Source organism: Sabethes cyaneus, chromosome 2 (genome assembly GCF_943734655.1).
Source record: "Sabethes cyaneus chromosome 2, idSabCyanKW18_F2, whole genome shotgun sequence".
Classification (NCBI taxonomy): domain Eukaryota; kingdom Metazoa; phylum Arthropoda; class Insecta; order Diptera; family Culicidae; genus Sabethes; species Sabethes cyaneus.
Window position 1 is genome coordinate 237,527,319 of NC_071354.1, and position 13,175 is coordinate 237,540,493.

At 37.7% G+C, this 13,175-nt stretch overlaps 1 protein-coding gene across 1 annotated transcript in view; it reads left to right on the forward strand.

Annotated features, from left to right (window-relative positions):
- LOC128735039 (homeobox protein PKNOX1-like) overlaps positions 1-13,175 on the forward strand; it is a 195,857-nt gene that overhangs the window by 78,728 nt on the left and 103,954 nt on the right. The window contains exon 3 of the mRNA XM_053829499.1: positions 3,145-3,170. The gene's annotated coding sequence lies outside the window, so the exon portion shown is untranslated. The remainder of the gene's footprint in view (positions 1-3,144; positions 3,171-13,175) is intronic.

The following is a 13,175-nucleotide window of genomic DNA, read 5'->3' on the forward strand; positions in this document are numbered from 1 at the left end:
AACTGCTAGACTCAACTGCTCGAACCTACTGTTAGACTTAACCGCTTGACCTGACTGCTTGACTAAACCATTCAATTCGACTGCTCGACTCAAGTGCTCGAGTAGACTACTCGATTCAACTGCTCGACTGAACTACTCGACTAAACTGCTCGACTTAACTACTCGATTAAACTGTTCGACTGGACTGCTCGACTCGACCACTCGATTCAACTGCTCGACTCGACTTCTCGACTCAACTGCTCGACCGGACTGCTTGACTCGATTGCTTGATTCGACTCGAACTCAATAAAGAACTAATACAAAGATTAAACATCTTCGCAAACACTGGCCAATGGAATATAGCCGCAGTTTTCGGAATTCTAAACAGACATTTATATTTTCCGCATCGTAAGATTCGGGGTCAACTACTGAGAACATTATTTTTATTCCTCGATTTTTGATCCCAAATATAGACTCAGTTGCCAAAAATTAGTTAAAAAAAATTTTCTGACGATACATTTTACATGATCGGATCGGATGATTATGATGGATTTTTTTGCAATCGACGAATGGGTTGGTAGACGAAAGTAATGAAACAAAAGTATTGATAATATCTCAGGGGTGGCGAGGCATGAAGGGGAAAGAGTGGAAAATTAGGTAAGGGAAAGTAATTGATGCAACGCTAATTAAGCTTGTATGACGTTCCTCTACAGCTGGGAGATCCGTGAATCGAACCATTGCAGATATTGATGAACCTTTGAACCACAGCGCACGGGATAAAAAGGAAACCCTACAACCCCCTTAATAGGTTCATTCAGGCTTGAATTGGCAGTCAACTTGAACAAGGATTTAGTTTTTAACTTAGACGTGGACGTAACCTTGACTAATCGATTAATGTTCGATCTACATCCTTCCAGCGAGCTTATACGGATGTCTTCTCAGCAACGATATGTAAGCAAGATTGCCTCTGGAAAAGTCCAAATTAGATCGGGGAAGAATAGTTAACGAAGAGACGACAAGCTGCCAAATCCAGACTGTTACATTCATTGAGAAATTTCACTTTTATGTGATAAACTACTTCGTATTGTCACAAATTAAACCATGCTGTACATAAGTTGTGAATCTCAGACGACCTTTGTCATGATCTAGAGTTTTGCCAGTTTCTGGAAAGTTCCACCTTTGAAAATTCATTTTGACAGTTACATCACTATGAAACCATGGGTTTCCTCGCAGTAAAGTAGAAAACGCCTCCCATAGCTACGCTAGATAAAATAAAGATAAAATCAGAGGGAGGAAAGGTCTCAAACCACCACATAACAAACTCCCACCTCCAAAAACTCCCACGTGCCAAATTCGGTTTCATTTGCTTGATTAGTTCTCGAGTTATGCAGAAATTTGTGTTTTGTATTTTGCATGGTAGCCCCCCATTCCAGAAGGGTGAAGGGTCTCAAGCCATATTTAAGAACCTCCCCCGCCCCAAAAACCCCTGCATACAAATTTTCTCGCCGGTCGACTCAGTAGTTTCCAAGTCTATAAGGCACATGTCTCTCTGACAGACAGAAATTCATTTTTAGGTATAGATTGCCTGGCTACGCCCTTGCATAAGGTTTTAATCCTGATTAATCCGAATGTACCTTTAAAACATGTTGGTTAACTCCCAAGTAAAAGCGATTAGTTGATCTATATTAGAAGGCTTCAAAATTAAAAATCGTATTACTAACTCTAGATTTTTAATTTAGCTTCCATAAAATAAACAGCCAACGATTTTAAAACGTTTTCCATTTAATTTAAATAAATTCAAATGCAGTTTTGTCATACAAAAAGTACCGCACAACTCTTTGAAAAACAAACACAACTTCTCAAGTTGCGAATGCTGCTTTGATGACGATGATTGTGAATAAAGCTCGTCACCACTCACGGACTGGAGTGGTGCAGCTACTACTTTAAGGCACCAGTCAGTCAGTCAGTGGGCGTCCGGCTGGAATTGAAAGCCATTCACGACGGCTGCCAGTAGTGCAGTCAGCTCGTTTGAAGTGGGCCTCCGTTGGCGTCTCAACTGTCGTGGTGACTGGTGACTGTAGACTGGCTCTGGGACTCTACGGACCAGCCGGCCGGCAAACAGCATTTTGGCATAATCGGAATACACAGGCACAGAGATTAGCTCCACCTTATAGGACATTATTGTCCGCTTCGTTAAAGGTTTGCGTATAAGTGTCGAAAGAGTCATTCAGCAGCGCCATCAAAACATCCATCATGACTAGACTGGACTGGACTGGACTGATGGCGTCGACGCGGTTGCTTCTTCGACCTTTGAAACTGCCAAGAGGGTCATTCGGTATACGTACACATACATCATCCTATCGGATGCTGAGTAGGATCGTGCCGGACATAACGTCGATGCATAGCGTTCGGAGATAAGTGGACGAACGAATGGCGAATAAAGCGTTATACGAGACGAAAGGGAACGAACGAACGGACACATTGAGATAGCTAAGTTCCGTTTGATCAATAGGAGTAGCTCGGAATTCCAGGCCAGGGACCGACCGGAAGCAGCAAAAAAGTCACCCCACCACTGACTGTCACATTCGACAACGAACAACGGAGACACGGTGGGGAATAACAGCTCTTCTTGTCAAACATGCTTTGATGACGATGAAATGTGAAAAATGTCCATCAGTCTACGGGTACACGATGATAACTTCCAAAGCATTGTACTATGATGCCATTCCCTCCCTCCAGGGTGTAATAATAGACTTTCACCAAATGGATGCTGCTGCTCTAGTTACTCCTGCCTGCTGGTCGTCGTCGTCGTCGTCGTCGTCGCCAGTTCGCATCTTCCGGGCTTCCACCAGCACCACCGGTCAGTCAGCAGAAGAAGAGTTGAATAGTTTGACACCAAACCTTTACTGGCAAGCTCGGTGTGCTGACTCGGAGTGGGCGTGTGGCTGTGTGTGTCCGGTTCTCTCTAGATGATTATTGTCATTATAATGTTCGTTACTCGTTGTACGTTCACTGCAGGTAGCTGCAGTTTTTGATTGTCATGCACAAGGGTCAAGTCTCTGGATTGCCCTTTAAATTGTGAATCATAGAAAATTCTTGCATGTACTTGAAACGTTCTACTTTTAAAGCTAGTCTAACATTCTACTTTTCGCTTTCTCATTACAGACACCTACAAAATGATCATCGAATAGGTAAGTGAACGACTTCTTTTTTCGGTTATCTCATCAATTTAATTTGAATCTTCATTAGTGAATCATTATTGATCACAAGTATTCGTCCTCAATCACGTTCCCTCCAAGAGTTAGTCCAAAATTCCATTTCCAAACAGTGGAAAGTGGAAAAGTCAAACGAAAAGACAGTTCCCATCATCATTAGTCCATCATATCGACATCAATTACGGGATGCACTTCGCGCATTCACCCGTCTTCTAGGATCTGTGGGTGTGTGATGATCGATCCGAAGCTCTAAACGGTGCGTCCTCTACTCTAGTGTCCACGTCGAAGGTGTAACTATAACGAACGCTTTATTATCGAGTGCCTCCCGCTTATCCGCGCCTGTTTTCGCGAACCGTCTGCTGTTGGCATGCCTGCCTACTTCAGCAGCCAATTTCGACACTGAACTGAGAGCTGCTGAGGGAATGACTCGGAAAGAATGTCGCCGGGAGGCTGCTTTAATAGCTTATGCTGATGACGAGCAAAATATGATAATTTAATGGAATTTATCTACATTTTGCTACCTCTTCCCGCTGCTGCCGTACGCGCTCGTTCGTTGCGCCGGCCGTCATCATCGAGGATGATGGGAGACAGGGTTTGAAGGATTTAGCGGCTTGACTTTTTTTTTGCTTCTTCGCTTCGCTTTCGCTGGCTGTGGCTAAAGAATGACTCGATTGTCACGAGCGCTTTACGAATGCCGGAGGCGATTGCTCTAGTATCTACCGTCTAAAAACTTCAAGCTCTTCAAGCTTGGTTTGATTTTCTCCGATGAAGATTTTCATGAGATTTTCATGAATAAAAAATAGATCTTAAGAGTTAGGGATTTTTTTAATTTTTAGTATAATTCTTGTAATTATTTTGTTTCTTAAAAATTCTGGAAATGTTATGCTATCCAAAAAAAGATATCCAGAATTTACTTTATGTCTAAACGCATATAAAAACTTTGTATGCTGGTTTCAAAACTCAAAAATGACGTATATTTCGACTCAATTTTATCTTGCGGTTTTACCTATCTTTTTTTCATTTGTACATTTATTTTCTTATCATGTTCGTATTTTTTGCCATTTATTTTGAGAAAATTTTAAATTGTTTTTTTTTTATTTTTTGTTGTATTTTTGTGGCATTCGTCTATCTTCATATTAGTACTTTTATGCATCATTTTGTGTATCATTTTTGTACTATTTTGTTGTTGTTTCCACTGACATATCTAGGCTGGGGCTCATTGCGGCACGTGCCCCACCTTTGACTAAAGGTTGATTTTATAATCAAGCAAAGACATGAAAATGATTCTCCAGATCAGACATTTTGTTCTAAAACTGTAAAAAACTGCTCAAATTTTTTTAAAAAGTAGAGGATGTTTCGAGCTTGACTCGGCGAAAATGATGCAAATAATATAAAAATAATGCAATACGACCATTGCAAATTATTTTCAAAGTTTTTGTCAACCCCCCCCCCCCCTTGGAAATTAGCGTAAAAAATCGGGGGGCAAAAAAATAATTTGTAGGATATGAGTTAATTTTTTTTATAAAATCAATTGTCTGTGGGGTCTACAGCCTGAAAAACTCGAAAAATGAGTGTACGAGTTGAAAGCACGAAACAGAAATGGAAATTCGAAAATAAAATTTCCGAAAATAGTTCAAAAATTTTTTCTTCCGTTTTTGTCTTTTTCGTAGATTTTTGCAAGGAAAATAATAACGTATATATTTAAAGGAAGAACAGATCTGGTTTTTTCGTTTAAGCTTTAAGTAAAAATGCTTAAAACCCATATTTTTTTGCTCGATTAAAAAAATCTCTTTGTTTTTTCGCCCCTCCCTTCAGTGGCCCAACACCTAAAGGACAAAAACTTTTTAAAATATTTGTAATGACCTAATAAAACAATAAAAAATGTAGTCAAAAACATGAACAATGAAAAAATAAAAACACCATAAAAAATATCCTAAAACGCTTGTGCATAAAATTGATATGAAAATGGTACAAAATACTGCAAGGAATGATACTATAATAACGCAATAAAATGAAGCAAAAAAACTAAGAAACACAGAATTAGTCATAAAAGTAAAACAAAATTGAAATTAACCCATTTAACAGGAATGATACAAAAATGGCCTAGAAAAAAAAACAAAAACAAAAAAACAAATGATATGAAACTAGCACTAAGTAATACAAGAAATAATGCTAAAATAACACAATATGAAAACGATAACAGGGCAATAAAACACAAAAAGGCTCAAAAACTAAGGGCAATTAATGTAGAAATGAAGAATGGTACAAAAATGACACAAAACTGGAACCAAAATAATACTAAAATAAAAAAAAATATTTCAAGAATGATACAAATGATGCAAAAGACATATTACAACTATATCGCAATAATGAATCATCGAAAGATATATAAACACACGAGAAGGAACCCAACATCGCACTGCAATAATATAAAAACTGACACAGAAATGAAAAACGAAATAGAATTGATACAGAAATGGCCCAGATAAGGTACAAAAAGAACAGAAAATAAAACAAAAACAGCACAAAGTGACACAAGAAACAACAACAAAAATAACGCAACACTAACAGAGAAATAAACAAACACAAAAAGGCAGCAAAACGAAAATTGCGGCAAAAGCGAAAAAATAGTACAAAAATTATATGAAATTCTCACCATAATTATACAAAAATGATACCTACTAAATGGTACTAAACAATGCACGAAATGGTACAAAAAATATTACAATAATAAGGCCATTACAAATATTTTATAAAGTTTTTTATAAAAAAAATTCAACTTATATCGCACAAATTATTTTTTTGCCCCCTAATTTTTCAAGTCAATGTCCAAAGGGGGAGGGCTTTAAAAATAATTTGTAATGGTCTAAAAGAACCAAAAAAATATAAAAACACTAAAGCGTTTCAAAAAGGCACAAAAAAGCATATAAATGATTCAAAAATGGCACAAAATTTAGGTTTACAAGAAATGACAACAAAATTCCACGTAGCAAAAATAAATTAACAAAAAAACGAAAAATGGTACGCAAGTGTCCTAGAAAAAATATAATAATAACAGAAAATGATTTTAAAATTAATTAAAACTAATAATACAAAAACAACGTAATAACCCGAGCAGGAGCGAATAGCAAAATAATATCAAAATGTGCTATTGGAAATCGAATAACTCATATCAAAATTTGGTCTTGTTTTGGCTGACATAGTTGGTAAAATAACAAAAAATAATATTAAAATTTTACTCCTTCAAGGCTAAAAGAATAACAACTTGTGTTATTTGAATAACAAAGCAATAACATGACTGTATTCAGAGTTTAAAATAACATATTTTAGTATTATTAAGGTATTGAATATCAAATGCGGTAGTATATGAGATATTAAAAAATTATTTTTTAAAATATTTATAATCTAAAATTTTTTTAATCAATAAAAAAAATTGTATGAAATATATCGAAGGCCAAAGGCCAAGATCTGATAACAAAATCAGTTATTATACTCATCTTACAACCCCTGTTTCAAATATCTACTCAATAACAAAATATGTTATCAATGTATCTCCGTATCTATTCAATAATAAAATATACCATTATAACACAATTTGATATTGTTTTTGTATTATTTTGCTCTTCGCTCCTGCTCGGGAATGAAGCAACAAAAGAAACAAATACAAAAATAGCACTAAAATGGGATAAAAATAAAAGAAAAGCATTTCAAACATGCTGAATACATGAAAGAAAAATGACAATGACAAGAATGGTACAAGAAACAATGTAAGAATAACGCTTTATTAAAACAAAACCAAACAAAAGACACTGAAAGAACCGTAAATCCCAACAAAAATAACGAAAAAGATGCATAATTTGGCACCAACTTTTTCAACCAAGTGAGAATTTGTTTCTCTTTCTCTATGCTAGTTTAACAGGATCTAACTATCACTCCGTTTATTTCCATTTGGCAGTTAGGTCCTTTTGAAAAGTTGGTGCAGGATTATACAAAAACGTCACTTAAAAAATCCAAGTATCTCAAAAAACACAGAAATATTAGTAAATATCACAGAAATATAGTGACAAAAAATGACGCAATTATAAAGCAAACCCAATTTATAGGCCACACGATGAACGTCAAAAAGGTACAAATATATCATAAAATGTAAGAAAATGAAAAATAACCATTCCAAACTACTATAAAAGCGTTTCGAAAGCGATAAAAATGATACAAAAATGACAAAGATTGTCCAAGAAATAATACTCTGGCAATAATAAAGCAAAATGGAAAATATAAAAGAACAAAAAGTACTAAGGCGCAAATCAAAACTAACTCAAAAGCGAAAAATAATACAGGAATAATACAAAAATTGGCTCAAAACAAAAATAAAAATGATTCACAATGCGTCTACAACAGTTTTTATTGTGGATATTGAAAATTATGGTAAATTTATTGTAAAAGTGTTACAAATTCAAATTTTATTCTTATTTTACGGAATGGTAATGGAATGGAACATATTTCATCACAAGTTTATTGCCTTTTTTTTAATATATTTTGCTTGTTCGTTTGGAAAAAAAATACCATAAAAGGACAACACCATTTACTGTACCTAACTGAAAAATTTTGTTGGCGAAAAAATAGATTTTTTAATTGTCAGTTAAGTATCTTAACTCGTCATTTTTATGGTAGAATCTCTCAAAACCATGAAAGTTATGGTGGACTGCAATAAATGGTTACCTTTTATGGCAATAATTTTCAATGTTTTTACTGTATTTTGTATTCTGTACTGTTATAATGAATCTTATCTTCCTGTTATGGTTAATTTTTCCGAGATGTGTGTGCGTGTATGGAATGATTAAGACTGGAGAGGCAAAATTAGATATGAGACTATCTAATAGAAGGGTGCGGTGATAGTTAAATTACAGAAACATCTGGCTACCAACCGAGAAAGTGGGGGTTGGAGTTCCACCTTCCATTGAACGACCCAATATATTTTTGGTCTCATATCTCAGTTTCATCCAATTTATCATTCTTCTCAAACGCACCTTCACTTCACGAAAAAAAACAAAAAGGCGCAAAAATTGTTAAAAAAAAACCTGACTCATATAAAATGGTATCGAAACGATGCAAAAGTTGCAAAAGAAACACTAAATACTACATGGGATAATGCAATAATAATGCAACTTAATGAAAAATCTGGAGAGTAGACACAAAAATTGACACATCTATTGTAGAATACAAATATTTAGTAAAATGATAAAAGTTTAGAAAAATTAGTGGTAGAATTCTGCCTGGCATAACGAATGCATTGAAAAATAGAATAATTTCAAAAGGCGATGAAATGAATGCTCCATGAGATCCCACTTTCATTTATGCATATTCTTATACATGAAGAGTGGATCAAGAAGCACCCCCTTAAAGTTTGCACTAAATAAACCAAAAATTTTAAGCAACTTGAAAACCGGCGATTATAGAGTTTCCACATATTCTACAAAAATATGCAAATTAGCAATGTCTACAACTTTACAGAACATTTTATGTTTATAGTTGAAATAAAAGAGCTATGTGAAAAAAAACCAATATTAAGGGGGTTCCCGCCAGTTTTGCTCCGTAACTTTTTTCCCTTAAGAGATAGCTACTTTCTTTGTTCAGCGAAGTTGCTCAAAACAATATTGCCAACAAATGTTTCTTAGCAATTGAAGACGTTAAGCTTGAAACTAAAAAGTTATTTTTTCTATCTGTTGTGTTATCCCTTTAATGCCTAATTTTCTAATACAATTAGAAAGTTCTCATAAATCAAAGAAACATCGCAGAAGACAGTAAGTTGATATCTTTAATAGTTTCGTCACAAATATCGATGTCCGTCTTCTTTTGAATCCGTCCCACTGTGGCGTCGCCCTGTAGGACCTTCTTCGCGAACTTCGTGAGAGATATATTTACCATCATCGCTTACCTCCTTAGTGAAGGATGTAAATAGCCCGGTTCCCTGGCAGTCGTCACCGTCCAGCGTCAAGTAGGTCTTGATATCCATTATGTCCACGACGTCGCGCTACTCCGGAAAGATGTTTTTCACCAGCACCTTCAGCCACAGTTTCCTGGTTATTGCCTGCTCTTCAGGCACGGCCGGCCTCAACTGACGCATAAAAATGTCTATTTTGACCAGGTACTTCTTCACCGTTTGGTCGGCAACTCCAACCTCCCGGCTAAAGACGCGGAACGATGACATCACTTTGTTCTCAGTGTTCCTCTTCAGCTTCCGCTGCACTTTATTAGGCCAGAAACCAGATTTCGGCTGGAAACTCTCGCCTTTTTCCAGAAGGGAGAGGTGTAAATATCAAATCCGCTATGTGACGATGGTCGATGGTCTTCGCTCTGGGATGGAGCTGGCAGTACGAACAAAGCATCGAGCGTAATTGCTTGACATGGCTCTAGCAAATCAACTAATAACGCTGACCGGCTACGACCAAAAGGCTGTACTATCAAGGAAGGAAAGGAACGTTGGTCTGATAGCGCAACTCAATCGATTCAATCTCGATTGGTCTTATGTTGTTTAGTTGCATTGATCCGCCAATTAAATAATGAATGCACATTCGTTTCCATGGCATGATGTAACTTTCCGAGCTCAATAGTCCAAACTACTGTTCAAAACTGCTGGCCCCAATTAACAACTGCGCGATTGTCTCGACTTCGGACTTCGGAGTTAGGTTTTCGTTAAAGCTTCTGCGTCGAACGAGGCACGAGGGCAAGCGATGTTGAATTCTCGTACAAATAGTTACTCCAAGAGCAGAGCAAAAATTTGTCTTGATAAATGATTAAGAAAACCAGCAAAAGTCTAAAGATTTATCTCAGCAGTATTTTAAAGTGGTTCAAGTTTATTTTAGCTCCGGTTTTGTTCCGTTGGGTTTGTTGGAATCGAATCCAAAACTGGTTTGCTATTTTTAAAACTTCATTAAACCCCGGAAGGGTTGAGCACTTTTTACATTAGCCCATCGCCCTGTGCTGTCATGCTAATCTTAAACACACTTAGCATACAGCCAGCGTGTAATGAATAAAAAAACTATCCCAATTAATGGCCACGACCGTGTGATACATACGTACGTGTCGTTGCACCGACAGAACCTGCTCAGCTTCTCTAAATCTCCGTTAATGACATACCTCATTAACAGCATCGTAAGCCGGTGGCATCATCGTTATTGTGCCGATATTTGTGGTCAATAAATAATACTTTATCTCCGGCAAGGTGCTTGGGCCAAACGGTACGCGCGGTTGAACTGCATTTTCCCACTCTTAGAAAAATATATATTTCATATTTGAGAAAATAATCTCTTGATTTCATTTCGATCGTGCTAATAAAAATCGATATTTATTTAAGAGCGGCAATTAAAGTTAAATCCCCCTTTGCTGCTTTGCTAGCAGAACGAAGCAACAGCCTTTGGCTGCTAGAGCAGCAGCAGCAGCGTGGGTCTTCTGGGTTTGAAAATTGAACTCGATTAAAATTCGATTTAATCGTCTTTTTATGGGCAGCTGCAAATGAACGACGCTTGCGTTTGCTTGCTGGCTGCTACTGTTTGTTGAAGTGGAAAACGCGAGTCTGAAAAAAACGCGACGCGAAAGAAAAAAAAACTCCAAGCAAATCTTTAGCCCATTAAACAAGTCGAGACTTAATGGCCACCGAAAGGCAATAATAATAACATCGAGATGAGTTATGATTTTTCGTTTTACAATAATAGCATAAATTCTCCGGCTGCCTTCGCCCGCGACGCTGCGCTGCTGCAGTGCAGTCGCCGGAGCTCGTCGCATTCCGTGCGGAAAATGGTTAATGGGAGGGAAGCACAAGACAAGAATATTGCGGCTCGGTGCGAACAAAGTGCCAATTGTGACACGAAACGGGGCATCATCACACTGTACACTGCACACTGGGTGTTGCGGATCTGTTCGGCAATTTTGATGCCTGACAAGGAGGTTGAATAATATTTGTACATGAGCTGGTGAACAGTTCTTAACCAGGAAGCCATAATTTGAAATGTGTTTCAAAAGGTTTAAAACTAAAGAATTTTTTTGGGACTTAAACTGTCAATAAACTTTTGACAAACGGTGTACCTCACAGTTGGAGCCATTCAGTCAGAAGTAAGAAAAGGATCCTTCGAAATCTCTTCATATCTTCGGTGCATTTTTAATGCGCTGGAGAGCCACCGATTGCTGACATCGCCGTTGTTGTCGTCGACGTCGTTGTCGTCGTCGGCATCATCGTCGGTTGGTCGGTTGGCTGGCTCGCACGTCTAGCTAGGAGAAACCCTGGCACTTTCCCAGCACGCAAAATGCCATGCCGGCTCCCAGTACCAGTAGATGAGTACGCGCGCAGCAGCGGCGTAGAATATGAAGCGAGTGTTGAAACGCGATTTCAAAAACTATTAACGATAGTAAACATGCAGAACACGTTTTACATGCGGATTTCGTCACCCGTTCTATCCGCCAGCCAGGCAATGGGCACCACTGTGCAAGTGAGCTGCAAGACCATGTGAGTGGAAAACATCCAAAATATATATCTTTAGTCATCGACAACTGAGGCGATGCGTTAATAATCCGTTATTTAATACCATCAGCCACAGTTCACGACGGAAAGAACCTTCCTTCAGTTGCAATGATGATGGGAACCGACAGCGACCGACAGGCGGAGTGAATTCTATTCCATAGTCAGTGATACTCAAGAAGACAAACACAACGCAGTGTCATTCAATATTTTCCAGCGATTTATCGCTGTTTCACCGGCCAGCAGCAGTCGGGCACTTGAAATAGTCTCTTAATTTAAAACCAATACGAAAGCCCTCTCAGGGAATATTGAAAACAACTGTACTGAACAAGTGCCGTTTAAATAAATAGAGTCAGGATGAGGGTTATATCAAGCAAAATGCTTCGACACCAACCTGACCTGTAGCAACGAGTCGGAAAAGAAGCACCGTGTTTACCTCGCTCATTATCGACACCGCTCTTGAACGCCATCGGCATCCATCGCCATAAGTAGGTAGGCCCGCTGGACACCTCATGGACATCCGCCACCCCGGCCAAGAGGCAACGAACCTCGCATCACCGACGACTACACACCGTGTATACAACGTGTAGGAAGATGAATTGTTTACAAACACTTAAACTGCGCCTTGTTGGAAGTTCTTTCTCTTTATATTGTTGTCTCTATCTCATTATGGCATTTAATCATTACTTTCTGACGCTTGCTTGCTTGCCTGCTGCACGTCGTCGTCGTAGCTTCCACTGTTACACACGAGAAACTTTACAAATTGTTTTATTTGTTTAATTTACGACGGTTTCGTGCCGCGGCGGTGCGGCGGTGGGGTCCGGGAAGTTAGCAGCACATCCACGACACGGCGAAGGAACAGTGTTCCGGTCACGGTTGCTTACGGTTGATTTGGGTGGTTTTATTTTCCTGCTGAGAGTGAAAATATACTAGTTAACAAAATAAAACAAAAAGCGTGAACTCAGTAAGCTGAAGGTGATTTTTCAAGTAAAATAAGCCGCTGAATCCCAAAATGTGGTCAGAAAAATTTAAAGTAGGATAGTTCTTGAGATATACATTAAAGTTGAAATTTTGCTTAAAGAAAGAAAGTACATGCACAAAAATTCAAATTTCTCCGGGTGCGATGCACCAATTTCAAATCTCTTTTTTCCATATTGAAGAGGAGAAAATTTGCTATCGATTAGTTGAAGTTCATTTTTCTGTAAGAATAATAGTACTGTAGATATTTGAGAATTTGTTCTCAACAAAACAAAAAAGAACGCATTTTTTGGAATAATTTCAACTTTATCAAAGATTTTAGACAAGATTAACGCATTTCAAAAACTTCGTTTCATATGGGTCTTAAAGGCCAATAAAAAACAAAGAAATCATGGGGTTAATGATAACAATCGGTTGAAAATAGTAGAAGTTATGACCATTTTACTAAAACAGTAATATTTGCGCATTTGAATATCTTGCTCATGATCATG